Here is a 26,847-nt window from a genome sequence, read left to right as displayed (position 1 = left end):
AGCAGATCAACACTTTTTCTCTAACTTTGTTTCAGGAAGTTTCCTGGAACATTATGAGATTAAGTGACTTGCCCAAGATCACCCAGCTAATATGTGTCAGAAGCAAGATTTGAACCAAGCTCTTCCTGACCCCAAACTAGCTCTAGCTTCACTTGTTCTCCACTTTGAAGATCCTTTTTATTTATTTATGTGGATACATGTAGCGTACTCCTAGTAGAACATAAGGGTAGACTTCTTTCTTCCTTCTTCCTTGTTCCTTCCTTCCTTCCTTCCTTTTCTTTCTTTTTTTTGTCTTTGTAACCCTAGTGGCAGATGTTGAATAATGTTTTTGAATTTAGTTGAATTGCTAAGCAGGCGTTTGAAGCCCTCCCACACCATGAACCCACAAGGCTAGTTGCTACAGCCATCTCAGAGAATCCTAGATTTAGAGCGGGAAAGGATCTTAGAAGCCATTGAGCCCAACACTTTTATTTTACAGATGAGGAAACTGAGGCAACCGAGAGGCCTAGGGCCCCACAGCTAGTTGAGTGATAGAGTCAAGAAGGCCTAAGGCAGAATCCTAACTCAAAGTCCAGAGCTCTATCTGCTGTGCCACCTCAGTGCCTCTCCATTTTACAGACAAGGATGTCTTGTACATGTCCCCTTTTCTCCTTTGATCCTGGCCCCACTCAGGTAGAGGCTTTCATCACTTCATACCTGGATATGGCAGTTGCTGTTGGTGGGTTTGCCTGCTTCAGATCTCTCCCTACTCTATCCATCTTCCCTTCAGTCACTAAAGTGATCTTCCTAAAGACCAGGTCCAATCATGTCCCCACTCAACAAACCTCAGTGGCTCCCTATTTCCTCTTCGATCAAATACAAAATACCCTGTTTGCCATTCAAAGCCCTTCCTAACCTTTCTAGTCTTCTTATACCTTACTCCCTGAGAAGTATTCTTTTTTGTTTTGTTTTTTGTTGATTTTTTAAATTAATAAAGTATTTTATTTTTTTCTGTTACATGTAAAGATAGTTCTCATCGTTTGTTTATACAAGCTTTACAATTTCAGATTTTTCTCCCTCCCTCCCCTCCCTCCTCCCCTAGACAGCAGGTAATCTGATATAGGTTATATATATATATATATATATATATATATATATATATATATACACACACACACACATACATACATAATAACATTAATCCTATTTCTGCATTAGTCATGTTATAAGAGAAAAAATCAGAGCACTGATGAAAAAACCTCAAAATAGAAAAAAAACAAAAGCACCAAAAACAAAAGAAATAGTATGGTTCATTCAGCATCTATACTCTGCAGTTCTTTTATTTTTTTCTTGGATTTGGAGATCCTCTTCCATCATGAGTTCCCTATAACTCTTCTGTACCATTGCATTGGTGAGAAGAATATAGTTCATCACACTAGATCAACACTCAATGTTGATGATACTGTGTACAATGTTCGGTTCTGCTCATCTCACTCATCATCAGCTCATGCAAGACCCTCCAGGTTTCTCTGAACTCCTCCTGCTCATCATTTCTTACAGCACAATAGTATTCCAGACAAGTATTCTTTCATTCAGTGATGCTGGTCTCCTGAGTATTCCAAGAAACAAGACACCCAATCTCTGCATTTGGAGCATCCTCCCTGATCATCCTCCATGCCTGGAACACTCTCCCTTCTCCGTACCAGCTGCAGATTTGCCTGGCTTCCTTTAAGTCCCAAATGAAATCCCTCCTTCAACAGGAAGCCTCCCCCGACCCCTCTTCATTCCAGTGCCTTCCCTCTGTTAATTATTTCCTATTTATCCTGTATATTTGTTTGTGTGTTAGCTCCCCTATTAGACTGTAAGCTCCCTGAGGGCAGGGACTGTCTTCTGCTTTGTTTTGTACCCCCAGGGATTACCACAGTGCCTGGCAAATTGTAGGCATTTAATAAACATTTACTGATTGATTCTCTGTCTGTCACCTAGGACTCTAAATTCACATTGGGAAATCACAAATTTATTCCCTGATGGGGGGTGGGGAAGGAGAATTCAGTTTGCCTATATTACCCTTATAATAAACGCCCTCATAATTCCTCAACATTGCAGTTCCTCCCCCCCCCCCCCCCCCCCCCCCCCCCCCCCCCCCCCCGCCACACACACACTAGAGAGGCCCAGGGACTGGCCGGGAGTAGCAGTGAGGAAGAGAAGCAAACTCAACCAGACCTGTCACCCCCCCTCACTTCTCCATACATCAGTGTGATAGAAAGAACGCCCTCCTTTCTCCTCCCCCACTGGATTCTTTCAGGAGACAGATCGATGGAGCCAGATGTTCCTGAGGCTGCCTTCTCCAGCCCGCTGGCTTCTACTATTATTAGAGGAACTCAGGAGGCTATGACTGCTCCTAATTGGCACCAATTACAGCTTGGCAAAGTGCCATCATTAACTCCTTCCACCTCTTCCTCATCACAGGAAACTCACCCACTTAAATCTGCTTCCTGCAGGGCCCATCCCTAGAAGACCTAAGGCCTGGAACCTGGTAAGTGCCTAATGAACGCTTATTGATTGACTGACTGACATTGGGGAAAAGAAGATGAAGCCCTTTGCCTGAATCCTGCAAGGAAGGAGTGATAGGACTAGGCAAGACACTTCTGATGGAACAGTTATTAAACACTTGTTGTGTACTAGGCACTGTGATGGGGATATAAAGACAAAAATGAAAGTGGTCTCTGCCCTCAAGAAACTTATATTCTACTGGGGGTGGGGCCTGCACACAGTCAATTAAATACATACATAAATGTACATAACTTACAGGTATATATTATAAAATTATAAAAACTTACCTGAATATATGTTATATCATTATTAAAGGTATCCTCAAAGTCTTAAGATGGTAAAGCTCAAAACTACACTAAGATATTTTGGATACTCTATATTATTAAACATTATACAGATCATATAGAGGGTATCCTAAAGTTTAAAACTGCACAAGACTTTTGAGTGCCCTATATTATTAAATATGTTATATATAAAATACAGGGCATCCTAAAGTTCAAAACTGCATTAAGGCTTGAGTACCCTGTATTACTAAATATATTATTATATACATTATAGATAAAATTGTAAAATGGGCATAAGAGTAGCACTTAGTAAACAGGGTTGATATAAGGATCAAATGGGAGGGGGGCAGCTAGGTGGCGCAGTGGATAAAGCACCAGCCCTGGAGTCAGGAGGACCTGAATAGCCTCAGACACTTGACACTCACTAGCTGTGTGACCCTGGGCAAGTCACTTAACCCTCATTGCCCTGCAAAAAAAGAGGATCAAATGGGAGACTAGAAAAATATCCTCAAAATCAGGAAGGGCTGGGTTCAAGTTTTACCTCAGATACTATTGGCTATATGACCTTGGGCAAATCACAGACTCTTATACTCTAGGAAATTCTCTAAGATTATACATTGTAGATAAAGTGCCATGGTAGGAGGCAAACATAGGGAACTCATATCCCAAGGGATGATATTATCCAAAAAATATAAATAGATTTAAGAATTAGGGCTTAGGTATTCTTGAATAGAAACAACTTGGAGTCCAGAGATTTAGCTTATGTCCAGGCTTTGCTCATCACAGGCTTAGCCATGTGACGTTGGTTGGACAAGTCACATCTCCTTGCTGGCATCAGTTTCCTTTTTTGTAAATGAGGGAGTTGGAGTAGAGGATCTCTAAGGTCACATCCAGCTTGGACATTTTGTGATTTGTAACAGAAAGAGTTCTAGAATGGGTGACAAGTAAACTAGGATCTCCCCATCATTTGCTGTACAATCTTGGGCCAATCCCTTTTCTCTCTAAGCCTCACTTTTCTTGATAAAATGTTAAGACTGTACTAGATGAGCTGTGTGAATCCTTCTGGCTCTGATATCCTGTGGCAATATAGAGCAAATATTTAACATAATGGATTCAGAGATGTCTGTGGAGCCAGGAATTCCTGGGTTTAAATTGCCCCTCTGGCCCTTGCTAGCTATGAGACCATAGATCAATTTCCTTATCTGTAAAATGGAGATCATATTAATTCTACCTCTCTCATGGTATTGTTGGCTGGCTCAAAGGAGATACTAGATGTAAGGCCCTTTTCAAAATTTAAAACTATATAAATTCTATTGCTATGATCATTAGGTTTTAGCAATAGAACTACACAAGACAACTCTAAGTCTCCAAGTTGTAGAGAAGGTGCTGACCTGTATTGGTAAGGGGAGTTTTCTCATCTAGGAGTTTCCCATACCATGGAAATCACAGGTCTGGTTCCTAACCCTATTGATGGATATTTGGGCATGTGCTTAAGCTTTGAAGTTGATCCTATATAAGACACCCACATCCTTTTCCCAAACATCTCATTAAAGAAAGCCAAGACTGGAGATGTTTTGGAGGATGTAGAAGATTAACCTTTTGGTTTGTTTCTCTTCTTTCTCTCTGTGAGAGGCTGCATGTCATAATGGTTAGAGAGCTAGCCTTGAAGTCAGGAAGATCTGGGTTCAAGGTCAGATTGGCTGTGTGACCCTAGGCAAATTGCTTAAACCTCTGTGCTGCCAGGAGAGTCTATAAGACTAGAAGTTGCAGAGCAGAGGCTTATCTTCATTGAAAGAGGGAATTTCTAATGGGGCCAAGAAGATGGGGGACTAGACATTTTTTTCTGATCCTTAAGGCTACTCAAACCTCTTCAAAATTGGAATTATTGGCAAGAGATATAGCAGTTTCAAAAAACAGGGACGTAAAAAATTCTTATGAGGTAAAAAACTAGTGAAGAAATGGCAGAGAAGACTATCTTTAATTCTCCACTGTGCATCATACCCCAGCAGCAGGGCTACATAAGCTGACTCACAGGTTTACAGCAGAATTCAACTTTATTCACTTTTCCTTCTGCCTTGGAAAACCAAAAGACAAATTCCTGCCCAAGCTAGGGCAACAGCATGACAGTACTCTGTGCTGGACCATAGCTAAGCCAGAAAACTGAGGAACAAAAGAAATCAGAACAGGACACATGTTTATATCTATTTGGCATTCTGCTAAGCCTTAGGGAAAGAATGTGGCATGCAGCTGGAGCCAGTTTTGTTCACCTGGAAGTTACTGCGTTAAATAATAAGTTCTGGTAAATTGTGAATTGCTTAGCATGGGAAGGATCCTGAGACAGCTTTGAGTTTCAGCCCCAAAGAAAATTGCCATTGAAAGGGAAGGAGTCAGAAAGTGAGCTATAGGGAAATATAACGAAAGAAGACTGGAATTACCAAAGATCTCAGGAGGAAGTAAGCCTAATTAAAAACTTTGAGCATAAATAGATAAATCACCAAGGAACATATTAACAACAAAAAGAAATGTAGCCTCCAGAATAGCTAATAGAGTTAAGACATCTATGAACGAATATTGTAAGACAATGGAAAATACATCAACACCCGTTGAAACAGAGGACTCTATGGATTCCCAAGAAAGCATGGAAACACAGCAAGATGTTCCCAAATGATTTAAAAGAGAACTGTGAAAGGGGCAGCTAGGTGGTGCAGTGGATAGAGCACTGGCCTTGGAGTCGGGAGTACCTGAGTTCAAATCCAGCCTCAGACACTTGACACTTACTAGCTGTGTGACCCTGGGCAAGTCACTTAACCCCAATTGCCTCACTAAAAAAAAAAATAAAAAAAAAAGAGAACTGTGAAAGCAGAATTTATAATCTGTACAGCAGAAATAATTGGCAGAATAGAAAAACTCGAGTCCTTGGTGGCAAGTCTCATCAACTAAACAAAAGAGACAATAACTGATTGAGAATGCAAATACACAGAAGTGGAGGATAATAAGAATAAAAAAGAATAAAAAAGCAATAATATTAAAATAAAATACAATCTCCATACAAGCAAAATATATTAATCTCAAAGACAGGATGTGTAGAGATGACTTAAGGACTATAGATCTTTCAGAAGAACACAGTGAATAAAAATAATCTGAATACTATCATGCAAGAAATAATACAAGAAACTGCCCAGAACTTCTGAACACAGAAAACAAAGTATCAATTTAATGAATCTTTAGATCTCACTAAAAATATTTTATGCTGCAAACTTCAAGACACATAGTGGTTAAATTTAATAATTCTAATGATAAACAACAAATTCTTCAAGTGACCAGAAGTATTTAAAATATAAAGGAAAGGCCATTTGAATGACAATACTATTTTATACTTACTATAAACTGGAGGAAGGAATGAAATCATATCAATTCAACCCAAAGTGACCTATCCTATTTTGTTGTTGTTGTTGTTGTTACTTTTTCTAAAGTTTTTTGTCTGCTATGTTTTACACGACTGCACATGCATAACTTATAGTGGATTGTTTGAGTTCTTAAGGGGGAGATAGGGAGGAAGGATGAGAATTTGGAACACAAAGTTTTTAAAATTGATGTTACAATTTATTTTTACATGTAAGGTGGGGAAAATTCTAAATAAATTAATAAATTACTTTAACAAAGTGACCTATTCTGCAAAACTGTGCCTAACCGTTAATAAAAAAGGTGGATATTCAATTAAAAAGAGGTGCTCAGGGGGCAGCTAGGTGGCACAGTAGATAAAGCACCAGCCCTGGATTCAGGAGGACCTGAGTTCAAATCTGACTTCAGACACTTGACACTTACTAGCTGTGTGAGCCTGGGCAAGTCACTTAACTCTTATTGCCCCACCAAAAAATTAAAAAAAGAGGTGTTCAAAGTAGCCCTGGAAAGTCAACCAGAAATGATCAAATGATTTGCTTTGCAAGTATTTCCAACATCAGAAATACAAGAAAGGGAGAGTTTCCTCACTGAGCATCTCCTACATCAAGGAAATGACAAGTCTGTCTCCTCTCCTAAAACCCCAAACAAGCCTTGCTCTATGCAAACATGGTCTTTTCCGGATCAGGTCAGGTTCCTGTTTTCATCTTCATTGACAGCTCTGTTACTAGCTATTAAGGGAAGCCTGCCTTGCTACATCTCTGTTATCAGTGCTCTTTCCCCCTATAAATTGCTCTGTATTAATTCATCTCTGAATACCTTGTGGGAGCCACATTTGAGAAAATGCATTGATTATCTGGAGGGTTTCCAGAAAAGTCAACCAGGGTGGTGAATGGCCTTGAGTTTGGGTCCTATGAGGATTGCCTGAAAGAGCTGGGCACATTTGGAGGGAAGAAGAGAAAACTCAGGGGCACATGAGAATAATCTTCAAGCATCTGCGTGGTTGTCCAAGAATAGGAAAATCAGACCCATCATGCTTGGCCTCAGAGGTCTGAACTAGCAGCAATAGGTGGAAGTTTCTGAAAAGCAAATTTAGGCTTGATTGAAGGAAAGCTTTCTAATAATCAGAGCCATATAAGAGTGGATTGGGCTGCCTCGGGAAGTGGTAGGCTCCTCTTCATTAGAGATCTTTAAGCAAAGGCTGTGTGGCTTCTTGGCAAGAATGTTGGAGAAGAAATGCTTACTTAGGGATGGGTCAGCCTCTGAGTCCCCTCCCAGCTCAGTGATTCTGTTCCTTCTTTCTGGTTTGGATGATTCCAGTTCAGCAGCTGAGACATCTTTCTCCCTTCCCTGCCTCAGCCCTTCCCCCTTCCCCATGCCTGCCTTGCCAGCAGATGAGTACTCAGTAGGGAGGCTGGAGGGGCCAGACTGCAACCCTGTGGGGAGGCAGGGGGAGGTAGAGAAAGAGGAGGAAGGGAGACATGCCAGTGCTTGTCTGAGTCGCCCCAGAAAACTCCAGCCCCTACCTGTACATAGTCAGGAAAGGAATAGCATGGACCACTCAGCGTCCCCCAGCTAAGGTGGATGCATGTCTGGAATTCAGCATCTCAGTTTCTCATCCATCCTTATGATCACTCACTCCTCTGCCCCCTCTCCCCCTCCCCCCCCCATCACTGACTGCTCTCCTTCCAATTCTCTTTTCTTAATGACCCCTGTCAATGATGCCCTGCTTGTGCAGTGATAATAGTACACAAACCATGCCATAATGATTAAAGTTACAGAATTTTGGAGTTGGAATCAATCAGTAAGCATTTATTAAGCACCTGCTATGTGCTAGGTGTTGTGCTAAGCTGTAAGGACACAAAGACAAAAAATTCCTGCCTCAAAGAGCTTACATTCTATCAAGGGTGATGGCATGCACACAATGGATGCCTGTATATATGTGTGGGTATACATGTAGATGAGTGTATATGTATATGCATATACACATGCACATGTATACATACAAACATACCCATATGTACATATATATATGTGTGTGTGTGTGTGTGTGTGTGTGTGTGTATGTATATCTCTCTATCTATATATCTTAGCCCATGCCTAAAAAGGATCCTTTCCACCACACAACAAGAGATCATCCAGGTTTGCCTTGATGACCTTCGGTGAAGGGAAACCCATTCCATCCCAAGGCAGCCCAGTCTATTTTGGGACAGTTCTCATCATTAGGAAGTTTTTCCTGACATCAAAATTAAATTTGTTGGGGGCAGCTAGGTGGCGCTGCAGTGGATACAACACCAATCCCAGATTCAGGAGGACCTGAGTTCAAATCCGGCCTCAGACACTTGGCACTTACTAGCTGTGTGACCCTGGGCAAGTCACTTAACCCTCAATGCCCCACAAAAAATTAAATTTGTCTTTGTTGCTTCCACCTGGTACTCCAGGTTCTGTCCTCTGGTGACAAGTGGAATAGTTTAAATCGACTATATGACAGTGCTTGAAGCGGGTTATCATATGCTCAGTTTTCTCTTCCCTAAGCTTAACATTCTCAGTTCCTTCAACCTATCTTCACATAGTATATATGACTCTGGATTGCTCTAGAGTTTATGCACATCCTCCTTAACCTCTGATGCCCAGATGTGGTCAGACCAAGGAAGTAGAGTGGGGCTATCACCTTATTTTTGGAAGCTATGTCTCTGCTCCAATATAATCCATGGCTATCACACCATTCTCTCCTGGTTCTTCTTCTACCTGTCTGACTGTTCCTTCCCAGTCTTATTTGCCAGATCTTCATGCAGGTCATGACACTCATGAGTATCCCCAAGGGTTCTATCCTTGGCCCTCTGCTCCCTTTATATTACTTCACTTGATGATCTTATCAGCTCCCATGGATTCAATGACTATCTCTATGCTGATACTCCTCAGATCTATTTGTCCCAAACTCTTTCCAGATTCACATCTCCAGCTGCCTATAGGGGCATCTCAAAATAGATGTCCCACATCTTAAACTCAATATATACCCACCTGAACTCATTATCTCCCCTCCCCTCAAAAAATAGCCTTCCCTTCTTTCTAATTTCCTTATTACTACTGAGGACACTATGATCTTCCCAATCACCGAGGCTCATAACCTAGGTATTATCCTCAGTTCCTCACTCACACCTCTCATGTCCAAACTGTTTTGTTGATTCTGCTTTAGTAACACTTCTCACATGTTCCCCCTTCTCTCCTCTGACACTGCCACAACTCTGGTACAAGCCCTCATCACCTCACTCCTGGACTATTGCAATAGCTGCTGAGGTAAAGGTAGGGTGGAAGGGGATGGCGTCTGCCTGCCTTAAGTCTCTCCTCACTCCAGTCCATCCTCTATTGAGCCACTAACGTGATTTTTCTAAAATGGAGATCTGGTCATGTTATCCCCCACAAACTCCAATGGCTCTGTTTCACCTCTAGCCACCTTTGCATCTCTAATAACTGATTTTTCCCCTGCTCGCCTTCCTGGCTGTCTTCAAACAATGTGACTGTTTTGCCTATATACTCCATTTACCTTCCACTTTCCAACTTTAGCTCCCTTTTATTTGTTGCCTTTCCATATTAGAATGTAAGTTCCTTGAGGGCAGGGACTATTTTGCTTTCTTATATTTTTATCCCCCATGATTAGCACAGTGCCTAGCATACAGTAAGTTCTTTTGATTAATTCACTTATTCATCAATTTGATTAATTCAATTGATTTATCAATTGATTCATTCATTCATTTGGCCAGGCTGGTGGGACTGCAGTGGGTATGGAGGTAAGTAATATGTAATAATAAGAAAGGTAGGTTGAGGTGTTGTGGTTTTTGTTCTATTGATCCCAATTTGTATTTTCTTGGCAGATCCACTGGAGTGATTTGTCATTTCCTTCTCTAGATAATTTGACAGATGAGGAGACTGAGGCAAATAGGGTTAAGTGACTTGCCCAAGGTCACACAGCTTGAAAATGTCTGAAGCTGGATTTTAATTCATGAAGATGAGTCTTCCTGACTCCAGGTCCCATGCTTTATCCGCTGTGCAACCTGTTGAGAAACTGTTTTTTTTTTTTAAAGCTAAACAGTGGGATTTCTATATGAACCTAGAGATAATAGGGAACCAGCGGAGTTTATTGAATAGAGGAGAGAGATAGTCAGACTTGATCTCAGGAAAACACTAAATGTTTCCTGGATTGAACTGAATTGTAATTTAATGGCCAGATACTTCAAGACTCCGTGCAAAGGCTTTGATGGACCTAACTCACTATTAAGGTAAGCTGGGACTACCAAGTGACAGGCCCAAAATGAAATCACTCAAACAGTTGTGTGGGCACAGAAAATGCTATAATTATGTGTATTAGAGTGCCCACTGTAAGCTCAAAGATGAGGGCTCAACAGCGTGGGAAGATTGGATTGTAGTCTGCCAGACTCTAGATATCTCTGCTAAACACATTTGGAAGTATCACCATTATGCTCTTGGCCTTGCTTTGAGATTTGGAGAGAAGGAGGGGAGAAAGAGTAATAGATGGAAGGCATGGAGAAGCTATTCCAAAGTGGAGTGGGCTTCCCCAGGAGGTATTAAGTTCCCCCTACAAAAGCCCTCCCCCTTTGAATTAATACAAGCTCTGCTTTTAGCAGTGAGGAGCCTTGAGGTCAGAATACCCAGCCTAAGATAAGTAAAAGCTCAACGTAGTGTTTTTTAAGAAACAAAATGGACTTGGCTATAACCATGTCTACCAGTTGCCACTTCGTTTTGATCTCATAGCACAGAAAAGAACAAATTAGGAGAGCGAGGAATACTTTACCTGTCAGATCCAAGGAGAAAGGAAGAATTTCTGACAAGCCAAGAGACAGAGAACATTGTGAAATTCAAAATGGAAAAATTTGATTTCATTAAATTAAAAAAGGGTCTGCAAAAACAAAACTAATATAACCAAGATTAGAAGGAAAGCAGAAAGCTGAGAAATAATTTTACAGCCAGTTCTCATTTCTCAAATATGTAGAGAACTGAGTCAAATTTATACAATACAAATCATTCCCCAATTGATAAATAGACAAAGGATATGAGCAAGAAGTTTTCAGATGAAGAAATTAAACCTATCTATAGTCATATAAAAATGTTCTAACTCACTATTTGTTAGAGACATGCAAATTAAAATAACTCTCAGGTACCACCTCACCCATCAGATTGGATAATGTAACATAAAAGGAAAATGATAAATTTTGGAGATGTAGGAAAATTGGAACACTAATGCATTGTTGGTGGAGTTGTGAACTGATCCAACTATTCTGGATAACAATTTGGAACTATGCCCAAAGGATTATAAAACCATGCATGCCTTTTTCTTTCTTTCTTTTTTTTTTTTGTGGGGCAATGAGGGTTAAGTGACTTGCCCAAGGTCACACAGCTAGTAAGTGTCAAGTGTCTGAGGTCAGATTTGAACTCAGGTCCTCCTGACTCCAGGGTCAGTGCTTTATCCACTGTACTACTTAGCTGCCCCCATGCATACCTTTTTAAAAAAAATTATTTGGTGTGACAATAAGGGTTAAGTGACTTGCCCAAGATCACACAGCTAGTAAGTGTCAAGTGTCTGAGGTTGGATTTGAACTCAGGTCCTCCTGAATCCAGGGCTGGTGTTTTATCCACTGCACCACCTAGCTGCCCCCCATGCATACCTTTTGATCCAGTAATAGTACTACTAGGTCTGTATCCCAAAGAGATTATAAAAAAGGGGAAAGGACCCACATGTACAAAAATATTTATAGCAGCTCTTTTTGTGTTGGCTAAGAATTGGAAGTTGAGGGGATGTACATCAATTGGGGAATGACTGAACAAGTTTTGGTACATGAATGTAATGGAATACTATTGTGCCATAAGACATGATGAACAGGAGGATTTCAGAAAAACCTGGAAAGATTTACATGAACTGATGCTGAGTAAAGTGAGAAGAACCAGGAGAACACTGTGCAATGATCCACTATGATAGACTTAGTTTTTCTCAGTAATACAATGATCCAAGGCAATTCCAAAAGACTCATGATGGAAAATGTTCTCCACATCCAGAGAAAGAACTATGGAGTCTGAATGCAGATTGAAACTTACTATTTTTACTTTGTCATTGTTTTTTCTTTCTAGTGGTTTTTTTCCTTTTGTTCTGATTTTCTTTCACAACAGGACTAATATGGAAATATATTTAACATGATTGTACATATATAGCCTATATCAGACTCATTGCTGTCTTGGGGAGAAGGGAGGAAAGGAGAGAAATATAGAACTCAAAATATTATAAACATAAATATTGAAAACTATCATGTAATTGGAAAAAAATAAAATTGTAATAAGTGGAGAGAAAAAAAGAAAGGAGAACAAATCAACCTAAGCGAGATTTAAGAGAGATTATTCTCGTTTAGCAACAAGTCATCAGTGTAACTGACATAGGCACCAGATCTCTTGGCACCCAAAGAGAGGCCTTACCCAGGAACTACAAATCTTGCTTTTTGAGAAGTTCTTGTTTTCACTTCTTTCTCATATGACCCAAGGGAATCCAAAAAGGTCACTTCCAAGTTCTCTATTGCTCAAGAGAGTAGGTGAATTTTGACTATGTTGGCCTCTTAACTCTAGATCAAACAGGTTGATAACAAAGCCCTGGCATGAGACTACCCTGTCTAGTTTAGCATTAGTGCTGGTGATGAAGCAGGTACAGGGAAATGAAGCCAGCATTAAAAAAAAAAAAAAGCTCATTATTGAATCAAGGGAGGAGGCAGCCAGGTAAGTTCTTTGGTGATGATAAATATTTTTTCCTTTTCAGATGAATTTATACCAGAGGTAGTCAAAGGGAAAAGTCCCACACCCAAGTTTTAGGGAGTGGATATTAAAGAGCTACAAACTCTTGACACTTGTCACGTGATCCTCAGCCCTGCCTGCCCTGAGCTGGCACATGGTGAGATGCTCAAATTCAATCATTGCCCATCATGCCCCTTTCCTCCCCAGAGTGCAGGTGTGCCCAGCAAATGGAATACCTAAGACACACTATCTTGTCACAGCCAGCCCAGTGATGCATGTTTTGTCTTTAGCATACACTCTGCAACTAACGGCCAAATGGGTTCTGGATGTTCATGTTGGTCAGTTCAGGCCAAGCAACTTAAAAAAATAGCAATTTGTTTTCCTAGTTTTAAAAAATTCTGTTTATGTTGTGATCTTAACAAATACAAACATTCCAGTGGAAAAAGAACAGGAAAGAAGATTATAGTTCAGTATTTAATATGTAGTTTAATAGTTATACAGTTTAAATCTATTTTTATATGTATATATATACAATATATCCCTACAAAATTATATATGTGTATATAAATACATGTATGTATGTAAATTAAAATGATAGAAGCAGAATCACCGTAATTGTGTCAGTTTGTATAATTTTTCTTTTTTAAAAAAATGCAATCTCCTCTGTTTATTTTATTTTTTCTCTTTTCATTTTTCCTTAATAGTGTGTTTAATAGCATTTTCTTGTTCCCCCAATTACATGTAAAGATAGTTTTCAACATTCAGTTTTGTAAGATTCCAAGTTCCAAATTTTTCTCCCTCCCTCCCTCCCTCCCTTCTATACTTTTTCTTCTGTATATTTTTAAAATGTTTTATTGCTGTTCTATTTGATTTTTTCTCCCATATCTATCACTAGCAAATCCTGGCAGAGAGGCGATAGATTTAGAGATACAGAAGCATCTGTATGCATACAGTTCCATTTAATACACAATTATTGTGCCTAAGATGTGTATGGCCTTGTGGTAGGTGTTAGAGATGAATGAATGGAAAACATCATTAGGCAATAGGATGGATGGATAAATAAGTTAAGAATGATACAAGCATTTCTTAAAGACATATGTTCCAGGCATTTTGTTAAGCACTGGGAAGATGAATACACAAGTGAGATAATACCTGCCTTCAGGAAGCTTGCATTCTAATAACGCACCTATAGAAAACATTTATAGAGGAGTGGGCCAGGGAAGGAGGATTATGGGGAGTCTCAAGGATTCTGATTGCCATTTCAATAGCGACAGTCACACACAAAGATGAAAACTCAATTACCCCTGCTTTTGAGAAGTTTATGGTAAACTGGAGTTACTTATATACATTTTAATACATGAGGTAGCCTGGACCACTTCCCTCCAGAGAGAAAAGGCCCTCCTTTGTGTGAACAGCAGCAGCTAGAATGACTGATCACTCTCTGAGGGCAGCCTGCCCTGCCCCCTACAACCTCACAACCCCTTCCAAAGCCAAAGGAACTTTAGCCTGCTTGCTCTTGCTGTGTTTGAAGGTGGCTAGGGTCTACTTGTCCTATAAGAGTGCATTTGTAAAGGGTACCACCACCTTTCATCTGTTTCCAGATCAAACCCCAGAGACCACCAAAAAGAACATTAAACCAATACATAGAATAAACTGAAACCTGACAGGGTGATTTGTTATGATCTTGTTAAATTGAATACATATCTCAACTTTTAAAAATACCTTAAACAAACATAAGTTCGTGTTTTCATACATGATCCTATCCTCCCCCCCTCCCCTCCCCTCCCCTCCCCTCCCCTCCCCTTTCCTCTCCTCTCCTCTCCTCTCCTCTCCTCTCCTCTCCTCTCCTCTCCTCTCCTCTCCTCTCCTCTCCTCTCCTCTCCTCTCCCTCTTTCATTGACATGTTTATTGTAAAGTTCATAACAGGGACAGGGATGCAGACTGGACCTATGATTTCATTCATATAAGGACCTCTCTGGTGAGGGAACTCCCACCAATGCAGGTCAGCCCTTCAAGTCTTAGAGTTGCTTATAGATAGCACTGAGAAGTTAAGTGATTTCCCCCACTCTCACAGACACAATGTGTCAGAGGCAAGGCTTGAAATCAGGTTTTCTTGCCTTTGGTACTCTATCCATTATGCAAAACAGTCATTAAAATAAAATAGCACATGGATCCTCACTTGTTTGGGTCACTAACAACCAATCCATTGGGTTCTGAGTGGGATGGTTTTTATCTCTGAATCAAGGCCAATCTCAAGACTCAGGGAGTTGGTCCAGCACAGGATCCTCCATACTCCTTTGTCCCCTAGATCAGTTTGTGTGCTATCAGTAAACCCCTGCCATTAGAGATGCAGTGAGTATAAGGCTCTCTCTTTGTTCTCTCAAATCCAGAACTGGTCTACAAGAGTCATTTTTACTCAACACATCACAGACACAAAGTGTTTTTAGATAGCACACCCCAACTCCAAATATGCACTTATAAGATCATTGATGAAAGCCATTTAATGCAACTTCTTCACTAACATTCCCAAATAGTTGATCAATCAATAAATGTTTATTAAACATGTAATATGTGCAAAACACTGTTCTAAGTGCCAAAGGTAGGAAAAAAACACAGTCCCTGCCTTCAGGTAGAACACATTCTAATGGGGGGAAACTATGCAGATAAGCATTCGGCCTCTGTTAGAAGACCTCCAGAGAGGAGGAACCCACTCGCCCATTCCACAGTGGGACAGCTCTCATTGTTAGAGACGTTTCCTTAATATCCTGCCCCAAATCTCCTTCATTGCCACTAGGACCTTGTTTCCTATTTCCTACCCTTTGGGGCCAAGAAGAACAAGTCTAATACAAGGAACAAATAAGGGGTACTCAGCTTGTGAGTGTCAAGAACTGGGATTTGAACCCACGTCTTTTGATTCCAATCTGCTCTTCTCCTCTACATCAAGAGAGTTCAAGCAAATCCTGCCGCTGGCACCCAGGTCTCATCCTCTGCCTTTTGGCCAGACCAAAGGACAAAAAGCACATCAGATATAATTTTATTTTACTTTTTAAAGGCAATCATGTATTCAATTCTGGACCACAAGGGACCTGCTTATTCAGAGAACAAACTCAAGAGTCTAAAACAACCACTTTTAATCAGGGTTCAATGATCCGTCCTTGAGGCCCCAGTGAGCATCCCCTGCTTTTAAATTAGAACACAGAGCCACTTTGGGGGGAGAAATGAGGGTGTGTTAAAGCGCTCACAGGACACTTTGTTCACACGCCAAGGATGGTGGGGCCAGAAGGAACGAAAGTTGTGCTGGGGTTTTAGGCTTCAGGCACTGATTCCTAAGAAATAGTGCCTCTCCTTCTCCCAGCTCCCAATCCAGTGCAGTCCATTAAGGGTCTTCCTTCAGTTCCCCTGATGACCAACGGGGCTCCCCTTGGCAAGTGTCCCCAGACGCAAGACTTGCTGCCCAAGTTCGCCAGTGGGACTCTATCCCCACAACACTGGGGCCCAGCCTTATCTCAGCCTCTGTAGACCTGGGGGAATCCTTGGCAGCCCTGGGCTCCCCCCACTAGGACCCAAAGGCTAAGGTACTCACTGATTCGTGGTGCCTCCGCATTCCAGCCTCACTCCTTGTCAGCCCCCATCTCTTCCCTGGCTTTTCTCATTTGGAGCTCCAGAACTGCAATTAATCAGCCAGGAACCTGATTCAGCCTCACTGCCAGTGTGACTCGGAATGAATTAGGACTAATTGACATGGGCTGGCCCCTCCCCACCCCCAGCCAGGGGAAAGGCTGGGAAGGGCTCCTGGGCTCTCAAGGCAGAGCCCCAGGGGAAGGGAAGGGAAGGGAAGAGGAGAGAGTGGAAATGAAGGGAAGGGGAAAGGGAAATGGAAGGGGAAGAGAAGGGCCACTCACCCCAGCTCTGCTTGGGGCTCCCCCTGGACAGGGAGGGGAGGCAGAGATTTCTTTGCTGCTGACACCTCCCACTCAGCTGCATCCCCTAAGTGCTGGGGGCCCTTCCTCCAGGCTGACCTTTCTTCCATTTCAGAACCCTTGCTGCGAGCTTGTGGCTCAGGTTTCCTCTGGGGGACCTGGCTTGGCTATTGTAGGACACGCGTTGGAGTTGTCGTCCTGGCCTTGAATTCCTTGCCTGGGCCAGGCTGTGTTGTGTCTGCCGGTGGCAGTGCCAGGAGACTTCTCACTCCTGTGGGAGGGGGGCCTGAGTAGCCCAGCCCCATCAGGGGCCAGCCTCACGTGCTGCGGGATGATTCTGGGAGACCCTGGGGAGCCTGGGCTGGGCGGGGAGAGAGGAAGGGAAGCTGAAATGCTAACCTAGCTCATCCCAGCCCTACCTTCATGTTTAATCAAACCCCAAACATCCCAAAGGCTGGCTTTCAGTGTGATGTAGTGGAAAAATCGACCACAGCTGACGTCAGGGGCCCTGGGCTCAAATTCTGGGTTTGAAGCTTACCAGCTGTGTTGTTATTATTTTATATATTATTTTTTAGCTAGATGAATAGAGTGCTGGGCCTGGAGTCAGGAAGATCTGAGTTCAAATCCTGTCTTTAGACGTTAACTAACTGTGTGACCCTCAGAAAGTCAATTAACCCTGTTTGCCTCAGTTTCCTCATCTGTAAAATGAGCTGGAGAAGGAAATGACAAACCACTCCAAGTATTTCTGCCAAGAAAACTCCAAATGGAGTTGTGAAGTGTCAGACATGACTGAAATGACTGGCCAACAAAGACCCTAGGCAAGTGTTAGCCTTAGTCTGCCCCCTGACCTCATCTGTAAGATGGGTGTAAAAATAGCACCTATCTCCCATGGTTATTGTGAAGATCAAATGAGATAATATTTGTAAGGCAATTTGTAGACCTTAAGACACTATATAAGTGCTAGCTATTATTTTTTAACATGTGTAATTATGTAAAACATTACCATATTAGTCATTTTATATAAAAAGACTAAAGTGAAAAAAAAGAAGAAAATGCAAAGTAGCAAGCTTCAGTCTGTGTTCATTCAATATCCGTTCTTTCTCTGGAAGTGGATAGGATGCTTTATTGTTAGTCCTTTGAGGTTGTCTTGGATCATTGCATTGCTGAGAGTAGTTAAGTCATTCACAATTGCTCATAGAACACTAATGCTGTCACTGTGCACAGTGTTCTCCTGGTTCTGCTCACTTCACTATACATCAGTTCATATAAGTCTTTCCAGATTTTTAGTGCTAGCTATTATTACAGAAGAGGAAGTTGAGGCTCAGGGAGAGGAAACAACTTGGTCCATTTGTTGTTATTTGTCCTTTGTTCTTGAACAGGACTATGATATCAATGTCATGACTTGCAGTGAATTGGATTTAAGTGAGGGAGGGGGGCTGTGCAAGGTTACCAATCTCACTTTCTCTCCTCCAGAGTCATCTGGGTCCAGTGGCAAGGTATAGATCAGGATGACTTGAGATGGTCCCAGATGTTTAAGGCAATTGGAGTTTTGACCAGGGTCACATAACTAGTAAGTGTCTGAGGTGAGATTTTAACTCCAATCTTCTGAACTTCAGGGCCAGTGCTCTATGCACTGTACCACCAAGCTTAGGGAGGAAGGGAGGAAGGGAGGAAGGGAGGGAGGAAGGAAGGAAGGAAGGAAGAAAGGGAGGGAGGGAGGAAGGATGGATTTGAACCTCAGTTTAAACCTCCCTTATCTTCCTCCTGGGGTTCAGGAACAGTCTTCTCAATTCTAGTCCCACAACCAGCTCCAAGTTCCAGATATCATCACCTGTCTCAGTCCATTTCCCTGATTCCAATTGCCCCCTCCATGTGCCCTCACATTAATTTTTGTGTCACTCTCCTGATCCAGCCCCACTCTTCTTTGTAAAGTCTCCTTCCCCTGGGCATCTCCCCTTCATGGTCCTGCTCTTTCTGGCTTCATTGGCTTCTGTTGTCTCCTTTCCTCCCAGAGGACTCCCCCATCCCTACTTTGAAACCTCCCTTACTTTGCCATCCTAAAATACTGTCTTATGTCTCATCCATATGTGTGAGTTTGCTTTCTGATGTGCTAATGGGAGAGTCGGCAGTTAGTCTAACATTTATTTTCCCCCTTCTAGAGGTAAATGGGATGATAATTACCTATAGAAAGGTTAATTTGCTCTCTAGCTGTGTGGGGACTAGATCTTCCAAAGGGCATGAGAAAGGATGAGACCATAGGTTTTGAATATGAAGCTTTTTAAAGGACCACATTTAGGTATATCCATTCCCCAACATGTCACCTCTTCCAGGACCCCTTCCCTGACTAATTTGAAGTAAGTTAGTAAGTGTTCCTTGGCCTCCCTTGGCTTTGTCTAGGTATATAATGCCCATAACTATTTCTGTGCCACCACTGTATGCATACTGACTTCTTTGTTATATTGAATTCAGGCACATGCTCAGCAATTTAATGCATAGAGCATGGTTTGGAGCCAGCCTAGACCTGGGTTCAAATCCCACTCTGCCTTTACTTGCTATGCTTCCCCATGCAAGCCTGTTATAACCTCTCTTGAGCCCCTATTTCATCATGTAAAATGAAGATGATAAAGGAATCAGGGGTTATCCATCCCCACCCCCACCTCCTAATTTTACAGATGAGGAAACTGAGGCCCATAGAGGTTAGGTAACTAGCTCAGGGTCATACAGCTAGTAAGTGTCTCTGCCAGGATTCGAACTCTGGGGTAATAGAAAGAGTGGTTCATTTGGAATCAGAGGATCTGAGCTGGCTTTGAGCAAATCAATCCCCTCTCTGGGCTTCATTCACTTTCCTCAACTTCAAAATGAAGGGATGAATTAGATGACCTTGAAGACCCCTCCTATTTCTGAATCTATAATCCTATAACTTGTAGTACCTACAGTTGATTTGAGTCTTAAGTGAGAAGAGAAAGATAAAATTGGGTTTTGAGAATTCAAGGTGCTTTGTCAATGCCAATTATTAACTCTCATTCAGGTACCATTCCTCCTTCCCTCCCTCCCTCCCTCCCTCCCTCCCTCCCTCCCTCCCTCCCTCCCTTCCTTCCTTCCTTCCTTCCTTCCTTCCTTCCTTCCTTCCTTCCTTCCTTCCTTCCTTCCTTCCTTCCTTCCTTCCTTCCTTCCTTCCTTCCTTCCTTCCTTCCTTCCTTCCTTCCTTCCTTCCTTCCTTATCTGTTCCAGGTTGGAAGTGAAGCAGCCACTCACTGGCCTCATTCCAATTTTGATCAGCACAGAATCTTTAACCTGCTCTGCTTTTCTGACCTGGGCAGGTTTACCCTTCTTTAAGCAGTCTGATGCCCACCTGTTATCTGGGGAGACACCTGACCCGTTTTGGCCCCAAGTTCAGAACTTGGGGACTCTGGCAATCCACCAGCCACACATTCCCTAATATCAGGACTTATACCACCCCACTTGTCAGGGGCACATTTCTCTCTGAGCCTTCCAGAGACGATGCCCCTGCCTCTGTTGTTTAGCCTGTCACTGACTCTAATAGTGGACTTTAGTTGATGTGGTAGCCCGCCAAAAATCACCAAACTGAGCACTGAGTACAAATTATTGAGCAACAGAATTTTTTTAGGTTGCATTGATGCCTTTTATTAAACCTTGGGGTTATTTCCAGATATGCCCCCATAATCATAATCATATATATATATAAATGTTATATAATAATTATTATAAAGAAAAAGATAAGTGAAACCCATCTACATAGCTACTTCCTCTGGGAAGTGTATATACCACTGTACCCTCACCTCCTTCCACCTCTCTAATGAAAGGAGGGAGAGACCCTTCCTCATCTCTATTTTAGGGCCAAATGCCACAGGCACTTTTAAAGACCGTCAGCTAAGTCACTGATGAAGTCATAGATCCTTAGGGAAATGTCAGGAAAAAGTGGCAGTTCAATAGGGAAGAAAGCCATAGGCAGGCCCTTCACATGCTGTAGGGTGGGTGGCCATGGGTGTTTGCCTATAGCTAGGGCCAGACCCACACTGGTACATTTCCATCATTGCTTGGGGGTTTCCAGAACTTTCCCAGGAGCTTCTCTGCCTTAGTAGGTCATGTCCTCTTTCTGGGGCTGGCATTTGGGCAGCCTCCCTGTCTCCTGGTCAAGAGCCCTGACACTGCCCTGGATGCCACGTGGGTCAGGGGGAAGCTGAGCTCATGACTCAGCTGGCCCAGCTCATTAGCCTCTGAGATGGGAAGGCAGCAGCAGGGTAGTTATGACACTTGTCATGGCTGTCAGGGCCGGGTGTCCCTGAGCCAGGACAGGTGCCTGGGTTGGGGAGGGAAGGAAGGATAGGGCACGTGGGAGTCAGGGAATGAAGAGATGCCAAGGTAGTCACATGGGGCTGCAGTCTCCTATTCACCCAAGCCTCCATCCTCCCCTGGGGTTTGTTCCCAAGGATGAGAACTTTACTAATGAGAAACTCTTCACTAATGATAATTAATAACTACTTAATTAAGGCAAAGAAAACAATTACTCAATCCACCCATTACAAGCAGGGCAATTTAAAAACAGTCCCTGATCTAGAGGAGGCCCCATTCCATGCAGCTGGAAACACAACACATACATCAAGGTAGATGGAGCTCAGATTTAGAAAGACCTGGATTTGAATCCTGCCCCTGGTACTTACTAGTTGTCTGACCATAGACAAGTTGCTTCTAGGAAGATCAGTGTCATCTTCTGTAAAATTAGAATATCATCTTTCTATACCTACCTTGTGTGTTTTTTAGGAGGCTCAAATGAGAGAATGGAGGTAAAACACTCCACAAATACCATCTAAGAGAGAGGCAGCATGGTGGTGTCAATACTGAGCTGATCTGTCAGTCAGAAAGAATTGGGTTCAAATCCAGCCTCTGACATCCACTGGCTGTGTGACTCGTGGCTTGTCCCTTACCATCCTACTCTAGCATCACAAACAACGGGTGTTGGCTTGGGATGAAGGAGACCTGGATTGGATTCCTATTTCTGCTCCTTGCTAGCTGTGCGATCTTGGGTAGGTCACTTCACTTCTTTAGGCCAAAATTTCCTCATCTGTGAAATGAGAGAGTAGGGGGGCAGCTAGATGGTGCAGTGGATAGAGCACTGACCCTGGATTCAGGAGGACCTGAGTTCAAATCCAGGCTCAGACATTTGACACTTACTAGCTGTGTGACCCTGGGCAAATCACTTAACCCCAATTGCCTCACCAAAAAAAAGAAAAGATGATGAAATGAGACATTAGGATTAGATGACCTCACAGACCCCACCTAATTCCAGATCTTGGTGGTTGCACAATAGGAAAAGATCTGCATTGCTAGAAGATTGTTCCTTAGATGAAATCACAGAATTAGTCACAGAGCCTTCATAAGAAAACAGATTTGAGATATGATCGAGGATGATTTTACCTTGATGTTAGCTGAAGTCAGGAACTAATTTATTTTCTTTTGATTTCCTATAGGGCCTGGAAGAGCATCTTATAAATTGGTGCTTGGGCACACGAGTGCATTTTTTATGTTTATATGATATAATATTTTATGATTATATCATAATTATATAATATACTAATTGTTATATAATTAGATGTAGATATTTATATAACATTTTATTGTTGTTTATATTATACACAATAAAGGATAAATAAAAAAACAAATAATAATAACGGATACATCATATGTAATATATATTAATGAGTGACTGAAAAGAGATGTTAAAGAAAATACAACAGGGGGCAGTTAGGTGGCCCAGTGCATAAAGCACCAGCCCTGGACTCAAGTGGACCTGAGTTCAAATCCGGCCTCAGACACTTGACACTTACTAGCTGTGTGACCCTGAGCAAGTCACTTAACCTTCAGTGCCCCCCCCCACCCCCCGCAATACATTGAACTGTTCTTACTGGCTTGGCTACCTCCTGACATCTCCCTGCACTTAGGACTTCTTCCTAAGTGAATTTCTAGAGAAAAGGAATTTAGAGGCAGTGAGGTGGTGCAGTGAATAGAATACCAGGCCGAAGACCAGAGTTCAAATTTAGACTCAGACAGACACTTACTAGCTGTGCGACCCTGGGCAAGTCATGTAACCTCTGTTTGCCTCAATTTCTTCAACCATAAAATGGGGATAATAATGGCACCAATCTCCCAGGGTTGTTGTGAGGATCACATGAGATAATGTGCAGGGTGCCTCCTTGTTAGGAGATCTAGGAAAGTCCTATTATATTTCTAAAGTGTTTAGCATGGTCCTTAAAATGAGTATGGGCGTTTGAGGCATAGCTAAGGGCCACTAGACATTTCCATTTGATTTGGAATTGAAATCTATGTATTGTCTCCCTTCTTAGAATATTCAAGAGCAGAAACTCCCTTGATTTTCTTTTTGTATTCCCAGATTTTAGTACAGAGTTTGACACATAATAGACACAAATATTCATTCACTCCATACCTTCCTTCTGTCTGTCCATCCTTCCTTCCTTCCTTCCTTCCTTCCTTCCTTCCTTCCTTCCTTCCTTCCTTCCTTCCTTCCTTCCTTCCTTCCTTCCTTCCTTCCTTCCTTCCTTCCTTCCTTCCTTCCTTCCTTCCTTCCATTCCTTCATTCATTCCTTCCTTCCTTCATTCATTCATTCATTTGCTCGTTCACTCATTTATCCATCACTTCCAGGAATAAGGAGCCAAGAGTTCTCCCTGGTTTCCCCATTTTGGGGGTTTCTTGGCAAAGACACTAGAGTGGTTTGCTATTTCCTTCACCAGCTCATTTTACAGATGAGGAAACTGAGGCAAACAGGGTTAAGGGACTTGCCCAGGGTCACACAGCTAGTGAGTATCTGAGGTCACATTTGAACTCAGGTCCTTTTGACTCCAGGGCTGGTGTTCTATCCATTGTACCACCCAGCTGCCCCAGTTGTTCCCTAGAGTATTATGTCGAGTTCTGGGCACCACTGTTTAAGGACACTGATAAGCTGAAAAGGATCCGAAGGAGAGCAACCAGGATGATGAAATCTCAGAATCATACCTTATGAGGATTAGGTAAAGGAAGTGAGGATGTTTCATCTGGGAAAGGGAAGATGGCAGGGGAAAGTGGAACAGGATTCAAATATTTTAATGACTCACATAGGGAAGAGAGATTAGACTTGTTCTTCTTAGCCCCAGAGGGCAGAATTAGGAGCAATGATTAGAATGGAATGAGATGAATGTAAACTTGATGTAAGGGGGCGGGGAACTTCCTCACCATTTTTTTCCCCCAAAAGCAAAGTGTCATTTAGGAGATAGTAGGTTTCTCCCTTACTAGCAGTCATCACACTTTCCAGTCTTTTAACACATTATCCCCCTCCCTGAGTTCTACTGTCCAGTCATATTGGCCTATTTTCTATTCCTCACACACTCTTTCCTGCCTCCATATTTTGGCACTGGCTGTCATCCTCCCTACCTGGAGTATTCTCCCTCCTCAGCTTTTTTGGAATCCCCACTTTTCTTCAGGACAGCTCAGATCCCACCTCCTGAAGGAGATCTCAGTTTCCCCAGTTGTTAATGTTTGTCCAATTCTCCCTGACCCCATTTGGGGTTTTCTTAGCAAAGGTACTGGAGTGGTTTGCCCTTTCCTTTTCCAGTTCATTTGACAGATGAGGAAACTGAGGCAAACAGGGTGAAGTGACTTGCTTAGGGTCACATAGCTAGTAAGTGTCTGAGGTTGGATTTGAACTCAGCTCCTCCTGACTCCACTCACAACTCCTTCCCCATGTGAGATTAAAATTGGATATTAGATCATAAATCTACCCTACTTAACCTTTCCCTTAATTTATCTCCCAGACTAGTAAATGGAAGAAGCTTCTGGTTTTCTAGATAGAGCTTTTATTTTTATGGTAGTCACAAGGTGATGTTGATTAGAAGGATAGGAAAGTAGAAATACAATACAAATCATCTTAAGTCTAGGCTTAGTCTATATTCTGTATAAAACTCACCAAAAGCCGAAGGCCACCTTTGGGGAGAGAGAGACCGTCTGTGCAGCGCAGTCAGGAGACCAGCAGAGCAGGAAAAAAGCCCCACTTCCATTCTCTCCTTGCCTTTTAAGCTCGCACCCGGGAAGTAGAGTGCTAGCAGGCAGTCTGACGTGGGCAGCAGGTGCACTGGTGTGAGTAGCTCATGCCGTTGGTCTCCTCCCCAAAAGGGTGGTCCTTAAAAAAAAAACTGGTGTCTTTCAGTTATCTTAACCGACTGTTAAAAAAACTTTCATATTTTTTTACTACACCCACCAAGCAATTTTACATGACCCTAGGTTCATAGGTATATACAATGGGTAAACATAATTTTTGAATGTTGCCAAATTTTTCGAATCCTCCACAATCAGTTCCACAACCCCATATAGAGATTCGACTCACAGTTTGAGAAGCTTTGCACTATACCACCTCTCTATCCACTGTACCACCCTGCCACCCCAGCTGTTAATGCCTTCCCTTTTAAGCTTACCTTCTATCTACAGCCAGGTGCTGATCAGTACAAATAATCACAGGGTCACTTGTATTTGAGTTGAAAGTTTATAATTATGTAAAATATGGAAACATGTGGTACGGATTTGAATGATGTGACCAATTCACTGGATTTGTTAATCCAGACCTGGCTATGGCTCTGTATATTTATTTTTGTACTTGTTGCCTCCTCCATTCAAATATAAGTGCCTCTGTCACCCAGCTGCACTTCTCTGGACCCCAGTTTTCTCATGGACAAAATAAAAGAGTAGGACTGGATGGCTCCAGAAGGCCCCTCCCAGCTTTAGATGTCTGATCCAAGGTCACTTTATTTCTCATGGCCTTGGTTTCCCTATGTGTAAAACAAAAGGGTTGGAGTAGAGGGCATCTAGAGTCTCTTCCAGCTTTAGATCTATGATTCTGAGTCAATTCATCTCCCCAGGCCTCAGTTTCCATCACTGTAAAAGGAGGTCAAATCCCCCCCCCCCATGCTAGAATCCCAGGATTCCTGGATGCTGCCTTGCCACGACAGATTGGTCTGCCCTTTCTCACTAGCAAGGTCCCTGGAAGAGTTTGCCTCCCACCAAGCCCCTTCTAATGGAGGAAGTGGGGAGGTCAACCTGATCAGAACACCCCTCGAGCTGCCAGTCATTCCCCCCACCTGCCAGTGGGCAAGGCCTCTCTGTGGGAGATGGTTGGGCTGAGAGCTCGCAGTATAAAAATAGCCACGGGAGAAACCAGATCTACTGTGCTGTGGCAGGCAAGCTATGGGAAGAACTGCCTGAAAGGCCCTCACTGCTGGGGGGCATCTCCAAACCCGCTGCTTGTGCTGCTAATGCTGGGCCCAGAGCTGGGAGAGTGGCATTGAGGTGGGGGGAGGGGAGGCAGAGCTTGATTTGTCTCTTGCCACCCCCCTCCCTTCCCACCCTCCCAGTGACCAGTCTGCCGAGAAACGTTCCCTAAAGCCCATGAAAGCTGAGTTCATAATTAAGCTGTTTGCTTTGGTGCCTGCTGGAGCTCACCCTTTCCTCCCCTCCAACTGGGCTGCTGTGAAGAACCCTCCTCCCTCTTCTAGCCCTTCCCCGCCCCCAACCAGGGCCAACAGGGTTGGGTGGAAAGGAAACTGTCAATCACGAATGAAGTTATCACCTCCTTCAGAAGATGCTGCTGCATATGGAAGCCCAGATCATAGATTTACTACTAGAAAAGGGACAAATGAGGAAACTGAGACTCAGAGAGGTCGTAAGATTATCGATCAAGAGCTGGGAGGGATTTCAATCTCCTCCTCTTACAGATGAAGAAACCGAGGTCCAAACTTGTCTAATGTCACACAGCTAATAAATGACCCCGTTGGGGTTTGCCCCAGGTCCTCTGATCACAAGAAAAGACTGTCTAGGGAATAAAGGACAGTTCCTGTTTATTCCTAAATCCCTCTGGTGGGTC

The sequence above is a fragment of the Dromiciops gliroides genome, chromosome 1 (genome assembly GCF_019393635.1).
Source record: "Dromiciops gliroides isolate mDroGli1 chromosome 1, mDroGli1.pri, whole genome shotgun sequence".
Taxonomy (NCBI): Eukaryota; Metazoa; Chordata; class Mammalia; order Microbiotheria; family Microbiotheriidae; genus Dromiciops; species Dromiciops gliroides.
Note: the sequence above shows the minus strand (reverse complement) of the source record.